General features: G+C 39.7%; 2 protein-coding genes and 1 pseudogene across 3 annotated transcripts in view; 2 read left to right on the top strand and 1 right to left on the bottom strand.

Moving 5' to 3' along the window:
- GPC6 (glypican 6) overlaps nucleotides 1-26,407 on the bottom strand; it is a 1,138,485-nt gene that overhangs the window by 734,104 nt on the left and 377,974 nt on the right. The window lies entirely within an intron of this gene.
- TGDS (TDP-glucose 4,6-dehydratase) overlaps nucleotides 1-26,407 on the top strand; it is a 1,159,807-nt gene that overhangs the window by 1,015,205 nt on the left and 118,195 nt on the right. The gene's annotated exons all lie outside the window — the stretch shown is intronic.
- LOC125638057 (glutathione peroxidase 1-like) lies at nucleotides 2,741-3,621 on the top strand (annotated as a pseudogene).

Raw genomic sequence — 26,407 nt, 5'->3', positions numbered from 1 at the left:
GCAGTGTCTGTACTCTACACACCACTTTAAGTGTAGAGGTACCTATAGACAGACATTCCCAATCAACTCAATCCTGGATATCTTGCTGGAAGATATGCTTTATCCAAACACAAGTTTAGTGTGTAGTCAAACAAAAGGTTATTGGGCTCATTCCTGGGGTAACTAGTTGAAATGTAATGGCCTATGATACACAAGAGATCAGATTAGATGATATAATGGTCCCTTCCGGTCTTAAACTCTATGAATTCTTGCCAGAGCTTAAATTTCAAAAATGAATAAGAGGAATTTCTACTTCTCTTCTGCCTTTCTCTGTATTTCTTAAACCAATTGGAAATAAACCAACAGATCACTGTTCTCAATAGAATGCTCACAGAGTATTGTCTCTTTCATTCTGGCTTCTTTGTTCTATGTGTAAATGAAAGATTGTGCATCTGTAATATGGTTCCAATGGCTGAAAGAAGGCACATCAAGGTACTAGTATCACTTAACAGAGATCAAATGAAAAAAAAACACACAATCATGTAACTTAAGGTTGCACAGTTAAAAATCACAAAAAGTCAGGAAAGGCAAAAGCTAAGGTTCTATCAGATCAGTTATCTGAGACTTCATCAATATCATGCCATTGACTTGAAGAGGACTCTTCACAAGCATAATGAACCATACATGGTGTAAATATGATCAATTAGGATGGAAATTGGAACAAGCTTACACTTTCATGTTGGGAAAATCTTCAGATATCTTCCTGCCACTTGGGATTGTTCCTTTTTCCTCATCTTTCTGCTTGTTTGCTTGGGATGTGATATAGCCTACATTATGGGCTGATACAGTAAGCTACACCTCAATTAACAAGGGGGGAGGGACACAATAAACCTGGATGAGAAATATTGTATGCTGGTTACTTGACGCTTTCCAATCAATAATATTAAGAATTAAATGGTTCTAAGTAGGGATTGAAGTTCTCACCTCATGTAGGTGAATGGGATGGAAGCAATTCCAGAGGCAATTTCTCATCTTTGCTGCGATTGTTTGGCTGGACACACTTGGGTTAACAGAGCAGCAGTATATATGTTTACACTTAGATGGATTTAAATTCATAATGGAAAAATTTGAAAGTTTGTGGCTGGGGTTAAATGAAAGTTTAGACTTGACAGAATATTACACAATGCAGGACATTTTTAAACAGAACCTACATTGCTGAAATATTCTGTCATTCCTGTTGGTTAAAGGATTTTATTACTCGTGGGGCAGAGACAGGGCAGAACATGTTTCAGTGAGGGATTGACAATGTCCCATATTAAAACTGTCCCAAAAACAACCTGACAGCAGCAGCTCCTGTCTCAGGCTAAGCCCTCAGTTCTGCTTAAAATCTATTTTAGGTACTGATATGGCCCCTATTACCACAGTATCTGAGTGCCTCAAAATCTTTAGTGCAGAGGTTCTCAAACTTTTTTTTTGCGGACCACTTGAAAATTGCTGGGGTCTCGGCAGACCACTTAATGATCTTTGCAAATGTTGTTTGTACCATTAGCTAACTATTGTAAAGCACTTTGGATAAAAGCACTATATAAAAAAATGTAATAATAAACATTTTTTGTTCTACAAATAAAAGCACACAACTCATATTTTAATATCAGTATTCTTACCTTTCTAATGTGATAGGTGTGCCCTCTTTCCCCTGCCGCGGCAGCCCCCAAGCTGGGGATGGGAAGGAGAGGGGGTCTCTTCCTCTCCACCCCACCGTGGCAGCCCCTGAGCTGAGGTTGAGAAAAAGGGCTGTCTCTCCCTGGAAGCCACAGCCCTGGGGCTGGGGAAAGTCACCTCTTTCTCTCGCTGACGCAGTCCTGCACATCCCACATTGCCCTCACCCCTGCTTCTCGCCCCACTGCCCCCTCCCACTTACCCCTAATGCCCCCTAAGGCCACCACCTCACCTTACATGTTCATCTTCTCCAGGGTCCAGGCACCTAATTAGTGGAGCCACTCCTGCATGGCTCCACTAATTAGGTGGTTGGCCCTTCATTCTCTCGTGTATGGCGGCCCCGGCATGCCACTTAGAGGGAACTATCCGTGGACCACCTGAATGGAGTTCGCAGACCACTGGTGGTCCACGGACCACAGTTTCAGAACCGCTGTTTTAGTGTATTTATTCACACAACACCCCATTTAAAGGTGGGGTACTGAGGCACAGGGATTAATTGACTTGACTATGGTCACACAGGAAGCCTATGGCAGGGAAAGAAATGAATCCGGGTCTCCCAAGTCATAGGCCAGTGCCTTAGCCACCGGACACATGCTTCCTCTCGTCAGTAGAGGAGTAGTAGTACCAAGCCCCTTTCTCTTACACACTCCTGGTAAGGGGAAATGTAGGTGTAGATCTCTGATGAGGGAGGTCCATCTTTTTGTGTGGACATAACTGGAATGATTTTTTACTACAGTATTTGAAGAAGGTGTGGCAGATTTAAAAGTATCTGTAAAACTTTCTACAAGTTGCTCTACCATTAAGTTTAACAAGGAAATTAGGAGAGCAGTAAGAAGTTATTCACCACCTGGTAGAGTAGAAACCAAAAACTCATCATATCTTGCAAAAAGTTGACCAGATATGATTTACAAGTTCATTTGGTAAAATTTGTGGTCTACAGGAAAACACCACAAGCAGACAAGTTGTTAAGATTACAAATTGTTAAGACTACAGTGTGGCTCCTGCCCGGGCGCGGCTCCCCACCCATACCCTGCATGACCTTATGGTGGCTGGGCAGCTGACGGGGCTGCAGGCATGGCCACTGGGCGCGGCGGAACAACTGGCGCTGGGCTCACTCCTGCACCACGTACTGCTGGTGCGCAATGTGGCGTTGCTCTGAGGCACTATGGCCCAGGACTTCGCCCAGCTCAGCGAGCTGCAGAGGTGCTATGGGCCCGGGCTGGCCAGGCTGGCCTTCCCCTGCAACCAGTTTGGCCACCAGTAGAACACTACCAATGAGAAGACCCTACTTTCCTTAAAGCATGTCCGCCCTGGCAATGGTTATGAGCTCAACTTCACCATGTTTGAGAAGTGTGATGTGAATGGGGCAAATGCTCACCCACTCTTCACTTTCCTGAAAGAGGCACTGCCTTTCCCACATAATGATCCAGTGTTGCTGATGACCAACCGACAGTACATCATCTGGTCTCCAGTGTGCAGGAATGACATCGCCTGGAACTTTGAGAAATTCCTCATTGGGCTTGATGGCATTAGGGTGACCAGATGACAGGGACAAAATATCGGGACACATGGGGGGGCAGCCACAGGGTCACCCCCCCACCACCACCACCAGGGCCGGCTCTAGGTTTCTTGGCGGAGTGCTACCGAAGGGAGAAAAAAAAAGCCGGAGTGCTGCCGAAGCAAAATATTGGGACAAATGGCATCCCGACCGTACATCGGTCAGGACATGGGACAAACAACTAAATATCAGCACAGTCCTGATTTTATTGGGATGTCTGGTCACCCTAGATGGCATGCCCTTTAAGCGCTACAGCAGGCACTTCGAAACTATCAAGATCCAAGATGATATTGAAAAGCTCCTTCGGTATGTCCCATAGAATGCTCTCAACCAAGCCAAAGTCCTGCTGAAACTTTTCTCTCTCTTCAGCTACATTGTTACAGAAATTCCATACACCAACCCTCTAAACAGATCAATATGCATGACCCCTTACTCTTGTACAGAACCCATTTTCATTAATAGGAGGAAAGATCTATGTGGGGAACATGATGGAAAATATTTTTATCAACTGGACAAAGATTACTTACATGTAGGAGAAACCGTCCAATATTTTCATGCAACCTTTTATGCTCATTCCTTTTCTTGCTTTCCTAATTGGTTTCACATAGACTTCAAAATGCCTTTTTCACTTTGAAATGTATCAGTAATAAGGGTCCAGCATAGTGTAGATCTTTGACCATCTTTTGTCATGTGTTTGTATTTGTTCATTTAGGTCTGCATCACCCTTTAATTTGACATGTCCTCACTATCAATTTGAAAGCCTAACGTGCAAAAATTTCAGAGAACTACTATGTATGTACTGAATAGCTATATCTATCTTATTTTGTTGAATATTATGGTTTAAATTTAAAAGATTGGAAAACTACAACAGACAACATAAAAAGCATATTCATACGGTGTCTGGTATGGATACAAAATACCAGCAAACTGCATTGTGAACCACTCAGACAGCATGAGTTCTGAGTATTTTTCTATCTTCCCTGAAAAGTTTAGAAACATCAGTTGTATGTTGTTTAGAATGACATTTCTGCACAAACAAAAATACTGTACTTGGGTGACCTTTATACAGCATTTCTGTACATTTAAAATAAAGACTTAAAATTTGTTTTATGTATTTACTTCATAGGATCCCAATTATGCATCAAAGACAGTCAGACTCTGGTATTTTATACATTCCATCTACAGGGCAAGAGAAGAGAAAGACAGATTCCAACATGTAAATCTGACAGCCTGCTGGAAATTATCACAGCTGCTTTGATTTTCAACAAGGCAGGTATTTTGGAAATGTAAAAACTTCAAGAACAGTTGAAAAACATTGAAGGGAATGTTGTATAGATTTGACATCTGGGTGCTTCAAAATCTGATCTAAAGATTCCAACCTATGCCTTATTGTTGTCTGTTTAAATCTTTAACATGCAGCGTCAAGGCCACCGTCTCACATCCATGTTGACACTGATGAAATTACTCGGAGTGATGCAGAGTCTCCTGAGGCGCTCACTATCACAAGTAATGAAATAAGAAAGGACCAAAAAAAGTTTTCTGATCCTGCATAACAAAGCAGAGTAAAAAATAAAGACAATAAAATATTTGAAAATATGCGCATAAGTGTATTTTCTTCCCAAACAATCTCAGTAGCATGACAGATTTGTCAATAAGCATGGACTACAATAATACGCAAGAGGCACGCGGATACTATGATAATGGGCAGGGTATAGTCAGACCAAGAGATAGCAAATTAATTTTGCTGTTGAATTAAAGAAGGGAAATTATGGCTTTCTTTAATCATTTTCAGACAGTTGTACCCCAGCTGCTAGTTTCCTGCATCGTGTAAACATCTTATTGCAGCCTCTTTAGCTACCCTTGCAACTTCTCATTCATTAATTTGCTTTTCAATATTTTACTAGCTCTTTATTCCACAACAGAATGTACAGTGACTCTACCAAAACAGACTGGGCACAGATATACTGTTTGTTGGTTCTAACCAGTTTGGGTGTTTTAAGGTACTCTTTTGATCTTCTTAGTCTTCTGTATAATTAAGTGTAGCACTTCTAATAATTGCTCAAACTTTTTGGTAGACTGTCTTAACACCTTGTTTCCCTTAAATCCCTTAAAGTAACTGCTGACTGTAGTCAAATTTATTAGTAAGAGCAGAGTTTAAACAGCTACAGGTCTCCAGCTGCTGAGCTCTTCCACCATAGCTCACACAGAAACTACATTTCTGTGTCTGTACAGAACAATCAGAAATTACTATTCCCATCCTGCCCCCCTCTCCCCACACACAGTTCTTCAAGGGAACAAATGTCATGTCATCACAAATGAGATCTCAAAATCCAAAGTGCATAAAAATTTGAAGTGTCCACAAGAGCAGGAACTAATAGATCTGCTCATTATGCCCCTGAACCACCAATTTAGAAAGGAACATTACGCTGAGTTCAATTTGGAGATTTTAGTGTGGGAATACAAATTTTTAAATTCAACAGTAAGAAATGGCAGGTAGCATATTTATTACAGCTAGCTGGGTATTTTCTGTTGGAATGATTTTCCAGTGGAAAATGGCCTCTTTGCAAAGTTGAAATTTTCCACAGGAAAATTTTTGCTTTTCCTGTCAGGAAAATCAAAATGACAGTTCTCTACATGCACATCTGAAAGACAGACAGAAAGGGAAATTGACAAGAGCTTTCCAAGTGGGCAACTTGTAAGCTGAAAAATTCTATTTCAATTCTCCCAAAATGGAATTTTCCTGGAAATCTCTTCCTATGACAAATTTCACATTTTACTTTTTGTCCTAGCTTGGGATGATTTTTTTTCCAAAAATGTTAAGTTTTTCACAGGAAGGAATTTCCATTTTCTGGCCAGCTGTACTCTTCATGAATGATTATTACATACATTGGTTTGCGTGAAGGCATGAATCTGAAGACTAGGATGTTTTATCCACCTGAAAAGTACGATAATCATTTAGAAACCTACTGGCTGAAATTTCTCCTCCATATTACTGAAAAAATATGTATATGCTCCCCTTTCCCCCCCACCCCCAAAAAAAGGGGTAATTCATCAGATCTGTAGGTTTACTGAACCTTATGGGTGCTGACTCACTTCAGCACTAACAAAATCAAGTTTCAGATTTTGCACAGAGCTTCTGAGGTCATTACTTGATTAAAGCTGCTGTATTGGATTTGTTTTCTTCTCATACAAAATTACATCTTTTAAAAATAATCCACACTTAGAACACAGAGGTATAGTGTTGGAATCTCTTCATCACAATATTGCTTTATTCCATTACAATATAATGATTCAGTAATGAGAGCAGAACATGTGGTGAGTGCAACACTGGCAGACCAGGTGTTAGCTCATGCCAAAACTTTAGGCCGTAGTCGAGTGCTGACAAATTCATTTCTGGAAACCAGTCTGTGTCACCTGTGTGAGAATATGGTTAACATGGGTATTAGACTTATAGCAATGTGTTGCATTACTCTCACTCATAATATCTTTATCATATGCTATAAGGCAAAGTTAAGTTTTTGCTTTGTATCAATAAAAACTGTTTGCTCTGAAACTGTGAACCCAGTCAGGAGGGATCATCTCCTGATCATCAAGAAAGGCTATCAAAACTAAATGGGCCACTGTGGGACATCACAATATAAAGACTTTGTTAATTGTCCCCTTACACTCATAAAGAGGCTACGTGCAAAAGGCTTCATCCAATCAGCTTGAATTCTAGAAGAAGGAAGTAAAAATAGCTGACAAGAAAATTTTCCATCTTTTGCTGTTGGGGCCTGGTCTACACTACAGAGTTAGCTGATGTAAGGCAGCTTATGTTGACCTAACTCGTTAAGCATCTACACTAAAATGTAGCTCCCACCAATGTAATCTGCCCACTACACCAACTTAATAACTCTACCTCTGAGAGAGGCTCAATGTAGTTAGGTTGATGCAGTGTCAGTGTAGATATTGCATTGCTTACACTGACGGTTGCTGCCTTTCAGAAGCTATCCCACAATGCTCCAGTTAAATAGGTGCATGCACTCCTAGTGAGGACACGCAACAGCAACACAAGGAGCATAGTGTGGACATACAAAAGCAATTTAATTACTGCAGTGGCTGTACATCAACTTAACCTAGGTCAACTTAATTTTGCAGTGTAAACTTGCCCTTGAACTCTCACAGGACTGGAGCTACGAAACAGAAGTAGGGTCGACCTGGATTATCACTAAAAGGCACTCAGAGCTGACAGATTACTACAAAACTCAGTCACCTTTTCAAGCCATAGACTGTGATTCAATTGTGTATATGTTTGCCTGCGTTACCCTTATAATAGCTCTCATTTCTTTTCTCAGTTAATAAATTCTTAGTTAGTTTACAATAAGAATGTCTATAAGTGTTGTCTTTGGTGCGAAATCTAAAGTACATATTGACCTGGGGTAAGTGACTGGTCTCTTGAGACTGGAAGGAACCTGCATATTTTGTGATCTTTGGTGTATGGCAACCATCTATCACTAAGTCCAGCTTGCCTGGATCGCAGAAGAGCCTGAAGTACCCAAAGGGACTGTTTGTGACTCCATGGTAAGACTGTTATAGTCTTTTAGGAGTTCACCTTTGCTACCGGGTTGGTGAAATCTAATTATAGAACATACAAGTTTAGGGTCTCTGCTCTGCTCCTTGGCAATCTGTCCTGAGGCTGGCACTCACGATTGTAAGCCACTCCAGACAGTGTGACTGAGAAATTCCTATTTGACATCCATGTTATTACTATTATTCATAGAATCATAGAATATCAGGGTTGGAAGGGACCCCAGAAGGTCATCTAGTCCAACCCCCTGCTCGAAGCAGGACCAATTCCCAGTTAAATCATCCCAGCCAGGGCTTTGTCAAGCCTGACCTTAAAAACCTCAAAGGAAGGAGATTCTACCACCTCCCTAGGTAACGCATTCCAGTGTTTCACCACCCTCTTAGTGAAAAAGTTTTTCCTAATATCCAATCTAAACCTCCCCCACTGCAACTTGAGACCATTACTCCTCGTTCTGTCATCTGCTACCATTGAGAACAGTCTAGAGCCATCCTCTTTGGAACCCCCTTTCAGGTAGTTGAAAGCAGCTATCAAATCCCCCCTCATTCTTCTCTTCTGCAGGCTAAACAATCCCAGCTCCCTCAGCCTCTCCTCATAAGTCATGTGTTCTAGACCCCTAATCATTTTTGTTGCCCTTCGCTGGACTCTCTCCAATTTATCCACATCCTTCTTGAAGTGTGGGGCCCAAAACTGGACACAGTACTCCAGATGAGGCCTCACCAATGTCGAATAGAGGGGAACGATCACGTCCCTCGATCTGCTCGCTATGCCCCTACTTATACATCCCAAAATGCCATTGGCCTTCTTGGCAACAAGGGCACACTGCTGACTCATATCCAGCTTCTCGTCCACTGTCACCCCTAGGTCCTTTTCCGCAGAACTGCTGCCTAGCCATTCGGTCCCTAGTCTGTAGCTGTGCATTGGGTTCTTCCGTCCTAAGTGCAGGACCCTGCACTTATCCTTATTGAACCTCATCAGATTTCTTTTGGCCCAATCCTCCAATTTGTCTAGGTCTTTCTGTATCCTATCCCTCCCCTCCAGCGTATCTACCACTCCTCCCAGTTTAGTATCATCCGCAAATTTGCTGAGAGTGCAATCCACACCATCCTCCAGATCATTTATGAAGATATTGAACAAAACCGGCCCCAGGACCGACCCTTGGGGCACTCCACTTGATACCGGCTGCCAACTAGACATGGAGCCATTGATCACTACCCGTTGAGCCCGACAATCTAGCCAGCTTTCTATCCACCTTATAGTGCATTCATCCAGCCCATACTTCCTTAACTTGCTGACAAGAATACTGTGGGAGACCGTGTCAAAAGCTTTGCTAAAGTCAAGAAACAATACATCCACTGCTTTCCCTTCATCCACAGAACCAGTAATCTCATCATAAAAGGCGATTAGATTAGTCAGGCATGACCTTCCCTTGGTGAATCCATGCTGGCTGTTCCTGATCACTTTCCTCTCATGGAAGTGCTTCAGGATTGATTCTTTGAGGACCTGCTCCATGATTTTTCCAGGGATTGAGGTGAGGCTGACTGGCCTGTAGTTCCCAGGATCCTCCTTCTTCCCTTTTTTAAAGATTGGCACTACATTAGCCTTTTTCCAGTCATCCGGGACTTCCCCCGTTCGCCACGAGTTTTCAAAGTTTTATTTTTAAAGAAGAGTTCACATACACAACATGAAAAAGGAGCTGAACTGTGACAGAAAGGGCTACATTTTTAAGAGTGATTAGTGAGTTTAGATGCAGTGAATTCTGGGTGCCTAACTTGTGACACCTTCAAGAGGTCTGATTTTCACTATTGTTAATCGAGCTCCCTGAAGGTCTCTCAATCTGGGCACCCAAAATATGATGCATTTAAAATTACAGATTATTTCAGCTGTTTATTATTAATTATTATTATTAAGGTCAACAATTTTGCCTTGAGAAACTTACAACATGAATCCCAATCCTACAGTTTGCTGAGTCCACATTACAGGACTGAGGTTGTGGGCACAATAAATACAACAGAGCGAAAAAGTGAAATGCCATTACTTGCTGTACAAAGCATTAAAAATCACCTTCACTACTAGCTACACATATTCAGCTAAGCAGGTGTACATTATTTGACTTGAGCTCAGGTGCAAATACATAAAATGATTTGGAACAAAATACTCCAGTTTTATTTTAATTTAGCGCCTGACTTTCATAGGTCCTACTGAAATCAATGGGAGATGTGCGTATTTGGCAACTCTGAAAAGCAGATCCTTATTTATTTATTACAGCTGGTGGTTGTCTTTGGACCCGTTTAATTGTGTTTTGAAAGTGGCCTATCAGATGAGAACAAATAAAATGCCTGAATTCCCATTATCAAAACGAAGAAGAAGAAAAGATGCAGCACCAGCTGTCTCTGGACAAAGTCGGATACAAAGTAATAACTGTCCTGCCATTGCGCCTGTACTCAATTTCAAACGTACATCTGTCATTTTATTGTAACAGACTAACAAGATGGGTTCACAGCCATCTGTGCCTCCACCTTGCACACAGTTCAGGCTTTACAACTTTTAAAAATACTATTCAAAGTAAAAGAAAACAATTGTAGGTGATTAAAGAAAACATTTTGGAAGTTCATTAAATCTGACAATAAAACGATCCCTGTGAACTAGAATTATAAAAGCAGCATGTTCAGTTGTAGGTGAGTAATGAAATCACTAAGCTCTGCACAACTCACAATGGGCTAAAATCCTACAGTCTTTACTTAGAGCTCTATTGTAATCTCACTTGGTTAAATCAGTGGGAAGGAGATAGAGGGTTTAGGGAACTCCACGGGGTTCTGTTGTTTTCTCTCATTGTAACCCTCAGAGGAAGGGATTTAAAGGGCTGCAAAGGAAGCATACTCACAACCTACAAACCGAGTGCATCCTGAGGATCCGTGAGGAAGCTAAAGCCCAAAGGCGTTGTACCTGCTCCATAGTACTGTCCATCATTAACTCCTACAATAAGGTTCAAAATGGGTCTGTCAATAGGGCACAAGACTGGGAATCAGGATGTTTAGATTCTATCCCCTATTCTGCCTTTAACTCACTGTGCAATGTCAGGTAAGTCACTTAACCTCTCTGTGCCTCAGTTTCTTCGCTGTAAAGTAGGATAATGATGGTTATCTTTTCCTGTAAAGAAATTTTAGTTTGATGTATGAAGATAGCTATTTAAGTGTTATAATTAAATATGATTAGACAGTCACCTGGGCCCAAGGCAAGTTTTCTGTTAAGTTTACAAACTTCTCAGGAAAGAGCAGTATGGCTGCTTCCCTTGCCCTATCCTGTCCAGCATGCCTAATATTCATAATTATTACAAAATAGTAGCATATCAGTCCTATGGCATCACTCTGTTTTTTTAAGAATGCAATGTATTGGTACCATGCAGTTAGCAAAAGTGAAGTCCAAGAGTAATAATATTAATTTACAACATATGGTAAATGTACATGTAGAACGTGTACTAATGTAACCTTAAGGGCTCATGCCTGCCTGAGTACTCTAAATACACTCAGTAGGTCTACTCTCATGGGCATACAGGCTAAAGTTGCACAAAATACAATAAAATGTCATGAAATGCAAACGTCAAGGTGCTAACAGGAGTGGTAACCGCTGCATTATCCATCTTACTCTTTAAGTTTAGGTTTTATACTGTACAACAAGTAGTAGCATATTAGGTAGAGCATGTGGATTTCTGTTGGCAGAATAGCCACAATCAATATCCAGTCCTCATTTCTAATAATTATTTGACAGTATTCAACACTTTTTTTTGTATCTTTTGTAAAGAAGTAGGACTTCATCACCAACATTCTGCCACTATTTGAGCTGACCAAGAATACACATTACTTAGGTCTGAACATTCAGAGCTGAAAACAGGAGGCTTACGCAATGGGCGCTGCTTTTAAACGGTTCCTAAAGCTCAGCATCACCAAGATGTATATCTGTAGTGGAGCGAGACTCACCACCGTGGCGCCTCCTGCTGGCCATTCTAGAATTAGCACAAGTCCTTCCGCAGGGCGCCCACCTCCAGTGGTGTCTCACTCGCCGTTACTCCTGCTTTGCTGTCTCCCCCCACTTTCGGGGGAACTGGCAGTCTGTAGTCCAGCCACTCGCCTGCTGGCCTGCTGCAGGTTATAATTGTTATAATTTAATATGATTAGACAGTCACCTGGGCCCAAGGCTGGCCTGCTGCAGTCACCAGTCTAGTCCCTTGCTCCAGGGAAAAACTGCAGTCTGTGTTGGCCCCTTCCCTCAGGGCAAGTGGGGGTAGCCGTAGCACCTTATCTGCCCTTCCTCCAGGGCCTCAGCTCCTTCTGCTCTGCTACCCTGCCCAACACTGCTCTAGGCATAGTGCTCTTAGGCAGCCACTCCTTCTCCCTAGAAGGCCAGGGAGAGACTGCCCTCTGCTCTGTTGAGCAGTCCTTTAAATAGCCCTGCTGGCCCTGATTGGCCACAACAACAAGCCACCTCCCAATTGGCTTACTTAGTGAGCCCTCCTCTAATTGGAGGGCTCTGCACAGGCTCCCTCTGGCCTGCTTTAATCCTTCCTCTTCTTAGTGTGGGGCAAGTGCCCCACTACAATGTCCCATTCATGGGAATGTGTAATTCTAAACAAAACAGCCTAGATCCGTACAGGATTTTACTATGAGAAAAAAAAATGATAAAATTATCTCTGTATAAACAGACACATAATGGATATAGCACATTAATAAGCATGATGAACACACAAGGTGGGATTTTCAAAAGAGTTTAATTTACTTAGGAGCAAAAATCGCATTGAAAATCAATGGAACTTGTGCTCCTAAGTCATTAAGGGCTTTTGAAAATTCCCACTTCCATGTGAGGTTCACATTAATTTAATAAAATATTATTTTTGAAGTGTATGTAAAAAAAAAAAGTACCGTATATGCTCGTTCATTAGCCCGTTCGTTTATAAGCTCACCCTCCAAGATGGATAGGTAAAAATGGCAAAAACTTTATGACGCTTTTATAAGCTGACCCTATATTTCAGGGGTTGGCAAACTTTGGCTCCCAGCCTGTCAGGGTAATCTGCTAGCGGGCTGGGACATTTTGTTAACCTGGAGCGTTCTAAGGCATGAAGTCCCTCAGCTTCCAGTGGCTGTGGTTCACTGTTCCCAGCCAATGGGAGCTGCAGGAAGTGGTGGCCAGCACCTCTCTCGGCCTGCGCCACAGCTCCCGTTTATAGATTCATAGATATTTAGGCCAGAAGGGACCATTATGATCATCTAGTCTGACCTCCTGCACAATGCAGGCCACAGAATTTCACCCACCACTCCTAAAAAAGACCTCACATCTATATCTGTGCTATTGAAGTCCCCAAATTGTAGTTTGAAGACCTCAAGGAGCAGAGAATCCTCCAGCAAGTGACCCGTGCCCCATGCTACAGAGGAAGGCGAAAAACCTCCAGGGCCTTCCAATCTGCCCTGGAGGAAAATTCCTTCCCGACCCCAAATATGGCGATCAGCTAAACCCTGAGCATATGGGCAAGATTCATCAGCCAGATACTACAGAAAATTCCTTCCCGGGTAACTTGGATCTTACCCCATCTAAAAACCCATCACAGGCCATTGGGCCTATTTACCATGAATATTTAATTACCAAAACCATGTTATCCCATCATACCATCTCCTCCATAAACTTATCGAGTTTAATCTTAAAGCAAGATAGATCTTTTGTCCCCACTACTTCCCTCGGAAGGCTATTCCAAAACTTCACTCCTCTGATGGTTAGAAACCTTCGTCTAATTTCTAATCTAAATTTCCTAGTGGCCAGTTTATATCCATTTGTTCTTGTGTCCACATTGGTACTGAGTTTAAATAATTCCTCTCCCTCTCTGGTATTTATCCCTCTGATATATTTATAGAGAGCAATCATATCTCCCCTCAACCTTCTTTTAGTTAGGCTAAACAAGCCAAGCTCCCTGAGTCTCCTTTCATAAGACAAGTTTTCCATTCCTCGGATCATCCTAGTAGCCCTTCTCTGTACCTGTTCCAGTCTGAATTCATCCTTCTTAAACATGGGAGACCAGAACTGCACACAGTATTCCAGGTGAGGTCTCACCAGTGCCTTATATAATGGTACTAAAACCTCCTTATCCCTACTGGAAATACCTCTCCTGATGCATCCCAAGATGACATTAGCTTTTTTCACAGCCATATCACATTGGCAGCTCATAGTCATCCTATGATCAACCAATACTCCAAGGTCCTTTTCCTCCTCCGTTACTTCTAGTTGATGCGTCCCTAGCTTATAACTAAAATTCTTGTTATTAATCCCTAAATGCATGACCTTACACTTCTCACTATTAAATTTCATCCTATTCCTATTACTCCAGTTTACAAGGTCATCCAGATCCTCCTGTAGGGTATCCCTGTCCTTCTCTAAATTAGCAATACCTCCCAGCTTTGTATCATCTGCAAACTTTATTAGCACATTCCCACTTTTTGTGCCCAGGTCAGTAATAAAAAGATTAAATAAGATTGGTCCCAAAACCGATCCTTGAGGAACTCCACTGGTAACCTCCCTCCAACTTGACAGTTCACCTTTCAGTAGGACCCATTGTAGTCTCCCCTTTAACCAATTCCCTATCCACCTTTCAATTTTCCTATTGATGCCCATCTTATCCAATTTAACTAATAATTCCCCATGTGGCACAGTATCAAACGCCTTACTAAAATCTAAGTAAATTAGATCCACTGCGTTTCCTTTATCTAAAAAATCTGTTACTCTCTCAAAGAAGGAGATCAGGTTGGTTTGGCACGATCTACCTTTTGTAAAACCATGTTGTAATTTGTCCCATTTACCATTGACTTCAATGTCCTTAACTACCTTCTCCTTCAAAATTTTTTCCAAGACCTTGCATACTACAGATGTCAAACTAACAGGCCTATAATTACTTGGATCACTTTTTTTCCCTTTCTTAAAAATAGGAACTATGTTAGCAATTCTCCAATCATACGGTACAACCCCTGAGTTTACAGATTCATTAAAAATTCTTGCTAATGGGCTTGCAATTTCTTGTGCCAATTCTTTTAATATTCTTGGATGAAGATTATCTGGGCCCCCCGATTTAGTCCCATTAAGCTGTTTGAGTTTGGGAATGGTGAACCGCGGCCACTGGGAGATGAGGGGCTCTGTGCCTGTGGACGCTCCAGGTAAACAAACATCCCAACCCACCAGCAGCTTACTCTGACGGGCCGGGAGCCAAAGTTTGACAACTCCTGCTATATTTTAAAAGTTGGCATCACAAGAAACACTCAAAAGTTTTGCTAGAATTATTTTAATGTAATCTAACAAAAAACCTGTTATTACCTGTTGTTATAATAATAACTGAACAAATATGTATTCACCTTCAAAATTACAGTCAATGTTTTAAATATCCATTAACTAATTTTAAAGTCTCATATTGTTCTAAGGTACTTATTTAAAAAGTCTTAAAATCCTTCAAAGTCCGAATCAGTCTCCGATTCACCAAACAGTTAATTAAACTTGGCTTCAGTCACAGCTGCACCTGCATTGTCATCGCAGAGGTCAGCAGTGTCGTCTTCAGACTCAGATTCCTTCTCATCATCAGACTCTGTTGTGTCATCATCAAATATGGCATCATTTTCTGATCCGTCGAGCGCATTGCTGATAAAGCATTTCTGAAATGATTTTTCTATCATTTCGGAGGGAATTGACTCTCACGTGTCCTTGACCCACTGGGCGACCAGATTGATTTCGGGCTTCATAAGATTCCTGCCTTTTGTCAACTTTGCCATGCCTGAGCACATCCATTCAGACCACATTTTACATAGCCTGTCTTTAAAGGGTTTGTTCAGGCAGACATCAAGTGGTTGTAGAACAGAAGTTAAGCCTCCAGGTATTACAACCAAAATAGTTTTCATTTTTTTCATTAGTTTTCATTTTTTTGGCCACATTTTTCACCTCATTCATCTTGTGTGCCCTGAACATGTCCCAAACGAACATAGAAGATCTTATTCCACACTTTTTCCAGCCATTCAATCATCCCACTTTTATCCATCTATACCTTTTCGTGTGCACGTACGGTGACACCAGAAGGAAATTTCATGTTTTTAGGCAAGGTTTTTGTTTTAAAAACAACAACAGGAGGGATCTTTGATTCATTGGCCAAACACAATAAAACCACTGTAAAATGGATTTTTTTCATGACCACTGGTTTTAATTAAAACTGTTTTTCACCAACACCGGTTACAGTTCTGTTGCTCGGAAGATCAAACGTCATCAGTGTTTTGTCCACATTTCCTATTTGCGACAGCTCAAATGCATATTCCTTTTCATGTTTTATAATAAACCTTTGGAAAGATTCAATTTTTTCTTCGAGATCTCTCGGCAGCTTTTGTGATATCTTTATTTGCTGATGAAGACAGAGACCATGACTGTTCATGAAGCGAGTACACCAACCCGCTAATGCGACAAATATTGATGGCTTTACTGACTTGTATTTGTTGTCTTTCGACATTTACAGAGCACACAGATGAATTCCAGTTCTAGTGACGATGTACCCATTTTGTCAACATTCAACAACCCAATCATTGAGATCTTTCTCCAGCTCAGGAAATGAAGCGCACCTCGTTGGACATTTGTTCTTGCTTCTTGGCATGTCTTTTAGTGTTGTTTTATTTTTCGCATTCTCTTACTTGCTTCTCATTGATACAGAATTCACGCGCAGAGGCGCAATTATTGTTTGCTTCTGCATATTCAACAATTAAGTTTGAACGCTGCGTGATAAGCAGACTGTTTTCTTTAGATTTCACTGTTCATTTTAAATACTAGTATGAAAACCTTAGAAAATAATAATTTACTTGTAGATTTTGTAGGACTTTATATAGGAATGTCACCTGATTTATCACTGTCAAATTATTATTGTTCTTTGTTTATTTCAAAGCAGCCCTGTAGGTTGGCATGTCTGTGGTGATAACAGGCATTTTAAATTTTATTACCGATTCCATCGATTCTGCATGTTATATTTTCAGATTGGCTCGAGACTTATGAGGTCCATTGGTAGAAATGCATGAAGAGATCAAATTACACAGTGGCGGACTGACACCAGTGCCATAGTACTATCATTCATTGTATTTTTCTGATTGGCTTGTAAGTGTAGCATTTTGTGAAATGCATGGGTCAAATGTCATGCAGATCTGAGCACTGCTCTTTTAGCATTTATTTCAAGCCAATCTAGTCCACTAAACAAAGCCTTTGCAACTTTAAACGGCTGCAGTATTGACATCAATAAATTCTTTTACGATCAATATAAGTATGGGCTATAAAAATAATTATAATATAGTCCTGTAGTAGAACAATACTAGGAAAAGCATACAGCTAGTACGAGGAAAATTGAACTTGGGAAACGTGTTTTTAAGAACTTTGTTTAAACGGACATGAACTGAAAAATTATATAATCAATATCCATATGTTTTATTTATATTAATAATTTTATCTCAATTATAACATAACAAATATACAATTTAAGTAAAAATAAAATTTTAGCAAATTTTTAAAGATGTGAATCCAGATTTGATGATCCTTCATTAGCAATCTACAACAGGGGTTGGCAAACTTTGGCTCCTGGACCATCAGGTTAAGCCTCTGGCGGGTCAGGATGCTTTGTTTACCTGGAGCATCCTCAGGCATGGAGCCCCTCAGCTCCCAGTGGCTGTGGTTCACCGTTCCCAATCAATAGGAGTGGGTGGATGAGATTCTGTAGCTTGCATTGTGTGGGAGGTCGGATTGGATGATCGTGGTGGTCCCTTCTGACCTTAATATCTATATCTATGCATGGGAGCTGTGGGAAGTGGTGCGGGCTGAGGGAGGTGCTGGCCACCACTTCCCGCAGCTCCCATTGGCTGGAAATGGCAAACCGTGGCCACTGGGAACTGAGGGGCTCCGTGCTGCGAACACTCCAACTAAACAAAATGTCCCGGCTCACTAGCGGCTTACCCTGACAGACCGGGAGCCAAAGTTTGCCGAGCCCTGATCTACAATGAAAATGTATTAGATATTCAATTCAATAATTCAATACAGCTTAAAATCATCAAATTTTGGTGTAGACCCGTTGATAAGCCGACCCCCGCTCTTTGATGATTCACTTTTTTACCAAAAATTCAGCTTATGAACGAGTATATACGGTAAGTCTAATTGGACATTTTTTCCCAGCTCAGTAGAATATCAAAGTTAAGTTGATCCAAGTCCTTCACACATGGTGACATACAACATTGCCCAGAAGGAAGGAGGAGGACAGGAGTATGGAAATATAATAAAAAAGTGTCATTAGCCAGCAGAATTTTCTGATGCAGAAATTATGGTCCAAGGAGAGACAGAACATTAATCCAACATTAAAACAGAGCCAGTTTAGAAGAAAAACAGTCATATTACAGCCAAGCCTTGTGATTTTATGATTCATTTCAGCCCAGCTGAGACTCCTTCCACAATCAACTAATCTTCTCTTTATCTTTGGATCCAAAACCAATTTTTGTTTTTGCTGAAGAGAAAATATAAACTGCTATGCAGTTTGTAAAAGGGCAGTCCCAATCCAAATTCAGGGTTGCCTCCTAGTATTATATAAAGGATGGTCTTGTTATTAACACACAGGACTGGGAATTAGGGGGTCTTCTATTCCCAGTTCATCCTTGTATGACTTTGGACAAAACACAACCATTTGGTGGGTCAATTTTCCCATCTGTAAAATTGAAGGACTGGGGATGATGATGACTGATAAAGCAATACTGTGTACATCCTCAGTACCCAGCCAAAGGTTGAGTGGCGGATACCTGATAGGGTAAGGTGATAGAAATTCAGAGTGAGGACAAAAGGTAAGAGAACATATTAGCTACTGTAGAGTCAAACTGTAAGAATATGGAAGAGGTAATGAATCACATACTGCAGAGACAATGTATTATAGAAATTGATTAGTTAACAAATCAATCAAGATAATGGGCAACAAATAGGGCAAAGGTAAGCAACTGCGTCAAACACTTAATGCCATTAGTGATGACATCAGGTTAATTGCAGCAAAATAGGCAGCGATGTGAAATGATGAATAATGAGTGGTGTGTAATAGTAATTCAGTAATTATAGGTTGGACTGTGATGAAATTGAAAAGAGGCTGTAAAATAACACTCTGGAATGGCAGTGCTGGTCAGCGGAAGGGCTGGACTGCCTATGCTACTGTCTATGCTATTTTAATTAACTGCTCACCCCAAGGGCGCAGAGTCATGAGCAGGCAGTTCTGGTATTTCAGTCAAATGGGTGGAGCTGGTAGGACCGCCACGGGCACTGGAGTTCTCAAAGATGGCAAATGTGAATAAGGCAGAAGATTAATAGGATCTGTGGACCCTCCATCCCTCACAATCTAATCCACTGTTCCTAGATAGCCTATAATTGTCTTCATCCCATCACATCTCAGACACATGGATTACGTCACTCTTATCTTCCCACGCTAAGCATTCACCTCACTCATTTGTTTTACCTTCCAGAGTTAGCAAAAAGACATTTGTGTGTTTCATGCTCAGCAGTACTGTAATTACTATTGTTTCAACTAGTTGAAGCCAGACTTTTGCTTGCACCACTGTGCTGTCATTCATTGTGTGGCTCCAACGTGAAGGCCTGTGTGATATTTGAATATCTGGAATTTCTTTGATTTTTCCATGGATGGTGAGAGATATCCTCGTGTCAATATATAACACAACCACAAGGATTTCTATCCAGCTCTCTTTAAAAAGACTACCGGTATCTATGCTCATTAGAGCCAATACACAGTTAAGAAATTCATAGTTCATTTTTCACACTTCCCAGAGGAGGCTCAAATCCTCCAGCCCTAACTCAAGTGACTTCACTGGGAATACTAAAGTGAGTAAGGGTTGCAGGATCATACCTAAGCTTAGCTATCTACAGACCTGGTTCACCAGGCCTTGAAATCAATGGAAAAAATCCAACTACATGTGCTCCCACTGCCAGTTCTTCAACAAAGGTAGGTCACCATTTTCAGGAAATACCTCCTCTGTGCACAAAGGACCATCACTCCTCTTTTAGAAAGAGAATCACTTCAAAGGTGAGTAACAACACATTTCCTCTTGAGTTAATCACTAATGGTTTACACATATCCCTCATGGGCTTGTGGCAAATGATCATGCACATTGCACCGGATCCAATAAAATGTCCGTTTCTAACCCTAATACACATATTACTAGGTATTAATTGGTGGATCACTGATTGCTCACTACTCTGATGAAGGGCTAACATTTATGAGAAATGTGTTTATTTTTTTTTCGTTATGATCAATGATAATTAATTGAACTGCTGTTCTATGTTATCATTGTGAGTGAAGTGAAAGGACTCCAGCAATTTTACCTACTGACTGTACTTGCTTTCTATTCGAGTGAACTTTCTCTTCCCTATCCATGCACCACCCTGCACAGAGACTGATTTTGTCGTGACACTTCTAAAATGATTGCTTTCAGAAAAAGAAAGCTTTATTTTCTCTGACACATTCTGACTGAGATTAAATGTGCTGCATTGGTGGAGGGACAATCAGTTCAGCTTGGTGTGAAGCAATTTGGGAAGAGTTCTCACCCTGGCACTACTCTAAAGCATTAAACACTGGCAATGCAGATAACAGTATTAGTTAAGCAAGGGTCAGTCTCTTTTGCATAGCTGTTTTCAAAGAACTTACTAGCAGGAAATAAAATGCAATAAAGTATTCAGCACCCGCACTTCAGATCACCATAACCCTTTCTTCCTAGAATGCTTTCTCCATTTCTCCCTGTATTTCAACAACTACCACCATTATGATCTTCTAAGAAGTTGAAAGGTCTGCATAATGGGCATTTCTTGATTTCTTATCCCTTTCTACCCTATTTTTAAGACAAATCTCCAAACTAATAGTGTCAAATGTAGCAGAAGCACTAGTTCCTTCTATTCCCATAGGACTCAAGAACTCTCTCAATTTCATGCTTCCCTGCACAGCTTTATTTACACTAAAACCACTCTGCTATGTGCTTCAGAGCAAACCCTTGGACTTGATCTTCCAGCAAATCTCAGCTATATTATCTGTGCACTCTATGAAGCCTGGAGTCCCCACTAAAGACTCTGGTTGACATATCAGGTGAAATGCAAGTGAACTGTCTAATGGAAGTTAATGTCCCAGCAAAATGAGGTCAACAAGATACAATCAAATATGTGCAGCATCCATTCATGGAGTACAGGCTTTTGTTCACAACAGCATTTAGATCTGAAGTGGATATTGTAACAGTGAGACATTTGGTATATTTGCAAAGAATATTACTGACATTAATCTTTCTGAAATTCAAGTTGGTGCCTCATGGATTTTCTTTCAATTAATTTTTGGATGAATACTAATTAGTGCTTAAAATCAAGGAAACTTTGGGGGTTCACCAACATTTCCACAAATACTCACCTGCTAATAAAAATAATGACCCCACATAGCTTAATAAATCCAAACTTGGCATTTCAAATATATTTTTAGTTTTATTATTATTATTATTACACTGTTTTATCATCTCTATCAGTTATCTACTCAATTGTTGGTGCCTGTTATATGAACCACTTACCAAATACTATATATAATGCTCTGTTCTAAAGACACCAACAAAACTTAGTACTAGCAACACAACTATCAATAAAATGGTGGGAATTAAGGCTCTTCTTGATGGTTAAATTGAGTTATTTTTTTCTATTTGGAAATTACTTTTGATTTGAAGGTTCCTAGCAGGGCTATTTATGTATTTTGGGGATTATTATTGCATTTGTTATTTTCATTTTCAGTTTAATGGGTATGTGCTCTACAAATCAAATCTAAAATAAATAAACTTATGGGGGAAAGGTCATCCTGGAGTTTCCTTGTGCATGTTGATTTGTGTCAAAATTATTATTATAGTACATTGTGTAAAGTTAACACATTTAAAAAAAATCTTATACAGTTGTGTAAAGGAATAGATTTCCTCTTTTGAAAAGCTATTAAAAACACTCAAAACTTATTTAAAAAAATCAGCAAACAGCATAGCTGAATGCATATCTTTTATGCAATACAGCATAAAGTCTCTCTTCAAAAGTCTTATTTAAATATGTTGTTAAATACTTTTATTGTTGTTTGCAGTGCTGTTGTAGCCCTGTTGGTACCAGGATAAGGTGGGTGAGGTAATATCTTTATTGGACTAACTTCTGTTGGAGAAACAGACAAGCTTTTGAGCTTCACAGAGCAAACCCGAAGAAGAGCTCGGTGGACTTCCAAAGCTTGTCTCTTTCACCAGTAGAAGTCAGTTTAATAATGGTATGTCTATACTGTAGTTAAAAAACCACGGCTGGCTCCTGGCTGTTGACTTGGGCCAAGGGGCTGTTTAATTGTGGTGTAAATGTTCAGGCTTGGGCTCTAGGACCCTGCAAACAGGGAGGGTCCCAGAGATCAGGCTTCAGCCTGAGCCCAAACATCTACACTGTAATTAAACAGCCCCTTAGCCCCAGGCCCGCAAGCCCAAGTCAGCTGGCACAGGCCAGCCATGGGTGTCTAATTGCAGAATAGGCATACCCTGTGAGATATTACTTCAACCACCTTGTCTCTTGTTAAATATTTAGACCCTTTTGTAATGTGAATTGGCACGAACTGAAACACATTCTGAAAAGTCTTTTTGCTGCACACCCAGCAACGTCCATTCAAAGTTAAATACTTCACCTGTTTATAAAGCACATTTTGTTCTTATGTAAAACTTTCCGGGCCTGGATCCCAATGCACTTTTCAAACATATGATGATCTTGTAGTTAAGTATTGCACTGGGACTCAAGAGACCCGATTCAATTCCTGGTATTACCACAGACTTTACATTTTTGCATGTTTTTGATGCGGTAACCATTTCACTCAAATTAACAGGAAAACAAAATGTCCGGAGTACAAAACCATGTGACACCAAAGATATTTTTTTCTCATTAAATGTTGCGTACATGTTTTCACTATTTTTGTGCTATGCATTAGAATAGAAGCACCCACAATCTTGCTAGATTAAACTGAAAACACTGACAAAACGTTTCCTGTGGTACATGTATTTTAAACACTGATATACCAGTACATCTATCTATTGTAAGTGACTGTACTATCCCATCTCTGCAGCATGAGTGCCTTCCTAACATATTGAATTTTACATCTTCCATAGCAGCTATCCTCTTCTCATTTCCACAGTTACTGAGCATCTGCATATTTTTGGTGAAACAAAAGATGGTGACAGAAGATTTTGCCTCTGGAGATAATATTTTTACATTTTACATTAGATAATACATTACATTTAAATGTATTTTATAAACTTTCAAGGTTTTGGTTGGGATATGAGAGAGCAATTTGAAATGGGTGCCTACAGCCAGAAATGACTTCATGCAAAGCCTCTCTGAAAGTGTTCTTCAGAAAGTCAGCTGCCTCCCTCACAACAACAGGCAGCTCCAGACAGAAGCTTGTTCCTTAGGTTTATTACTCTTTTAGAAAAGACATTACTCATTTATTTATTTATTTTAAAGGATTTACAACGGATATTCCCACTGCAGCATACTGACTACTTTAAAAGGGATCCTACCAAATCGCCTATCTTCCTACATTAGGGAATATTTTTCTATAATTAAGACTATTTGTGTGCATGTGTGGATGTAGTTGTGGGGCTTCTGTTGGGGTTTGTTTCTCCCTCCACCGCTTCCTCACTTTTATATGGTTCCTTGTCCTAGTATTCTGGGCTAAAGTTGGAGACCTTTACTTCTTACAGAATCAAGAGATGGACTGCACTAGTTAAAAATCTGCAAATGCTATGCTCCACCAGCAGACCTCAATACTCACCTTCAACAATTCCAAACACAGGCCTATTTCGGGAAGAGACTGCCAGTCATGCTAGGCTTCATTTTCTGATTATTTTTTTTAAATAGACGACTTAGTGTCATCCACTAATTCATTTCTCTTCTGGTCCACGTCACATTCCTTCAAGGGCTCTAGAAGTGAAAGACTACTGACACCAAACCTCGTGCAATTACAAGTGCTTTAATCATAACTACTAGCTAAGGCACCAACTTTAGGCATCACTGGATTTTCTTAAGCTTGACTATTTTTTCCTTTGCCTTCTTTAAATGAATTATGTCAGAATGTAAAGGTCTATAGAAAGACAGTTTTCTCTTTCAAGTGTTTCATTACTTTTAGGAAAAGTTGAATTTAATGGAGTTTAAGGTATTGTGAAACTACATTTGGGATTTCTAGTCTGCAAACTAGTTAGAATTTGTGATTTTTCTCCCTTTGTTATTTAAACCTATGGTTTTCCCCCCCTCCTCCTGCCCTGAAGTGTGACAATTTAAAAAACATACTTAGATTATGACTAGCTTGTGCTATGCATGAGAATAGAACCACCATCCAAATCTAAGATAGCACTAGTAGATGCCCTATATATTTTATTTAGACTGCATTTTTGTTTTTCCAATAGATTTTTCTTCTCCAAACCTATTTTCCTTTTTAAAGTTTTAATTAGTTTGTTTTAATTTAACTCCCCCTATGTTTTAGAATATTTAATTTTTTTTACCCTATTGTTTCTTTTGTTTTTCCTTCTGATCTCTCCTCTTTCCTTAGCAGAATATGAACCTAAAAAATCTTAAGAGTTTGAGTTAAACTTTCAAAACTCCCTGTGTTTAAGTGGACTAAATTTTAGGCAAAATGGGTTTTCCCATGTTTTAATGCTTTCAATGTGATATTTCCTTTTCAGGTCTGCTTTTATATTTTCAGCTACACATTTCATCACCTTGATATTAATCCAGCAATGGCCTACTTTGAAAACAGGCCACTCTTTGTACTTATCTTTCTTCCAACACATTTAGTAGTTTCTCTCTTTAGAAATCATAGCTTACTCTGAAGAATTATTTTCTAGTTCCCCCTTAATTTTATTAAAAGACTTTCCCTAAGTTTTAAGGATATCAAAGGAAGTTAAATGCTTCTATAAAGGAATCAGATTTGGACTACAGCATGACAAATAACTTTTCTGTAAGGCAGTCACTATTTCCCCAGTTCAGAAAAGCATTTAAGAATGAACTTAAAGTTAATAACTGCTATGAGCTTCTAGTTTCGTTGTACATTGCCAGCATGATGGACTTAAGAATTTCATCTTTTTAACTTTATTTTGACTGTAACAGACATTCATTTAGGTTGTACTTGTCCTAAAGAACCTTCCATACACTACTTTGCCATCTCTTGATGAGAAAAATATATCGTTACTGTACCAGAGATTAATTAAAATATTTCAATAATTATGGGCATTCATCTTTTGTCATGTGTTAAGAAAAGTTATTCTAGTGAATTATTTTTATAATGGGAAGTTTATCTTGGGACTGTTTTCTAAAGATAAACTAATATGACTGTCAATTAACTTTCTTCTACAACATCTTAAAGCTGAACACCTGGATTTCATTATATTTGATGTTTTCACTTTTGCTTCCAGAATTCTAATTCACTGATTTGCTATGCTTTTCCTCCTATTCAGATAATATAAGAACCTATTTCTCTCCAATCAGAAACCTAATTAAATACATCTTCTAGGGTAAAAGCACAAATGGATATGTCTTGGGAGTGGATTTCTGCAGTTCTCTTGCTCAACTCCCTTCTTGGTATTACACTTTCTTGAAGCAATTTTGGAGTTCATTTATCTATTGTGTCTTTTTTACAAAAAAAAAATGTTCTAAATGTAATCATATGCCTCACATTTTATTCTCTTCCAATGAAACTTTGGATTTAACATAGTGTCCCTTCTTTGTCATTCATGTTTATCAGCAATTGATTCTGGGTTATGATGCCTGAGCAATTTTTGGAATTCTGAACTAGAATTCAGCAAAACACTTTAGTGTATGCCTGACTTTAGGCATGTGAGTAATCTATTCCCTATTCAGCAGAGCATATAATTACCTCCATAATTTCAAGCACATTCTTCACTCCCCTTGACTTCAAGGAGACAAACAAATGCTTAAGTGATTTGTTGAACAAGGGTGGACTTAAGCATGTGCTCAAATGCTTTCCTGAATTGGTACTGAAATGATTTGGTCTTTGAGGGAGAAGATCCCACCCTGCACTCATGCATGACCAGAGTCATCATTTTCTAATCTTTTTCTCAGCTCAGCCTTAGTGGACAGAGCAGCTGACTATACAAGAGTTATTCCCTAATAATTTATTACTGGTAAATCTTCAAATTATTCTGTTAAAACTTTACCTTGGAAAGTGATGATAGAATTTTATTTATTTGCTTCAAGTAAATACGTGTACATAGATGTTAATTTGTGCATTTTTTCAGTTTACACGCAGTGTAAGTAGTTAAAGGATTGGCATTAGGAAATGTGTTATGGTCTTGATCCAAAGCCCATTTAATGGATGTCTTGCCATTAACTTCAATGGGTTTTTGATCAAGATGCAAGTGTTAAAAATTCAGATAATTAATATTTTCTAGTCTGTTACTAAATATTTTATTAGTCATCAAGTATTGCTTAGAACATGGAAAGCATTCTATGAAGTCCTATCA

This window comes from Caretta caretta, chromosome 1, assembly GCF_965140235.1.
Source record: "Caretta caretta isolate rCarCar2 chromosome 1, rCarCar1.hap1, whole genome shotgun sequence".
Classification (NCBI taxonomy): domain Eukaryota; kingdom Metazoa; phylum Chordata; order Testudines; family Cheloniidae; genus Caretta; species Caretta caretta.
The sequence above is the reverse complement of the archived record's forward strand: the minus strand, read 5'-3'. Positions and strand labels throughout refer to the sequence as shown.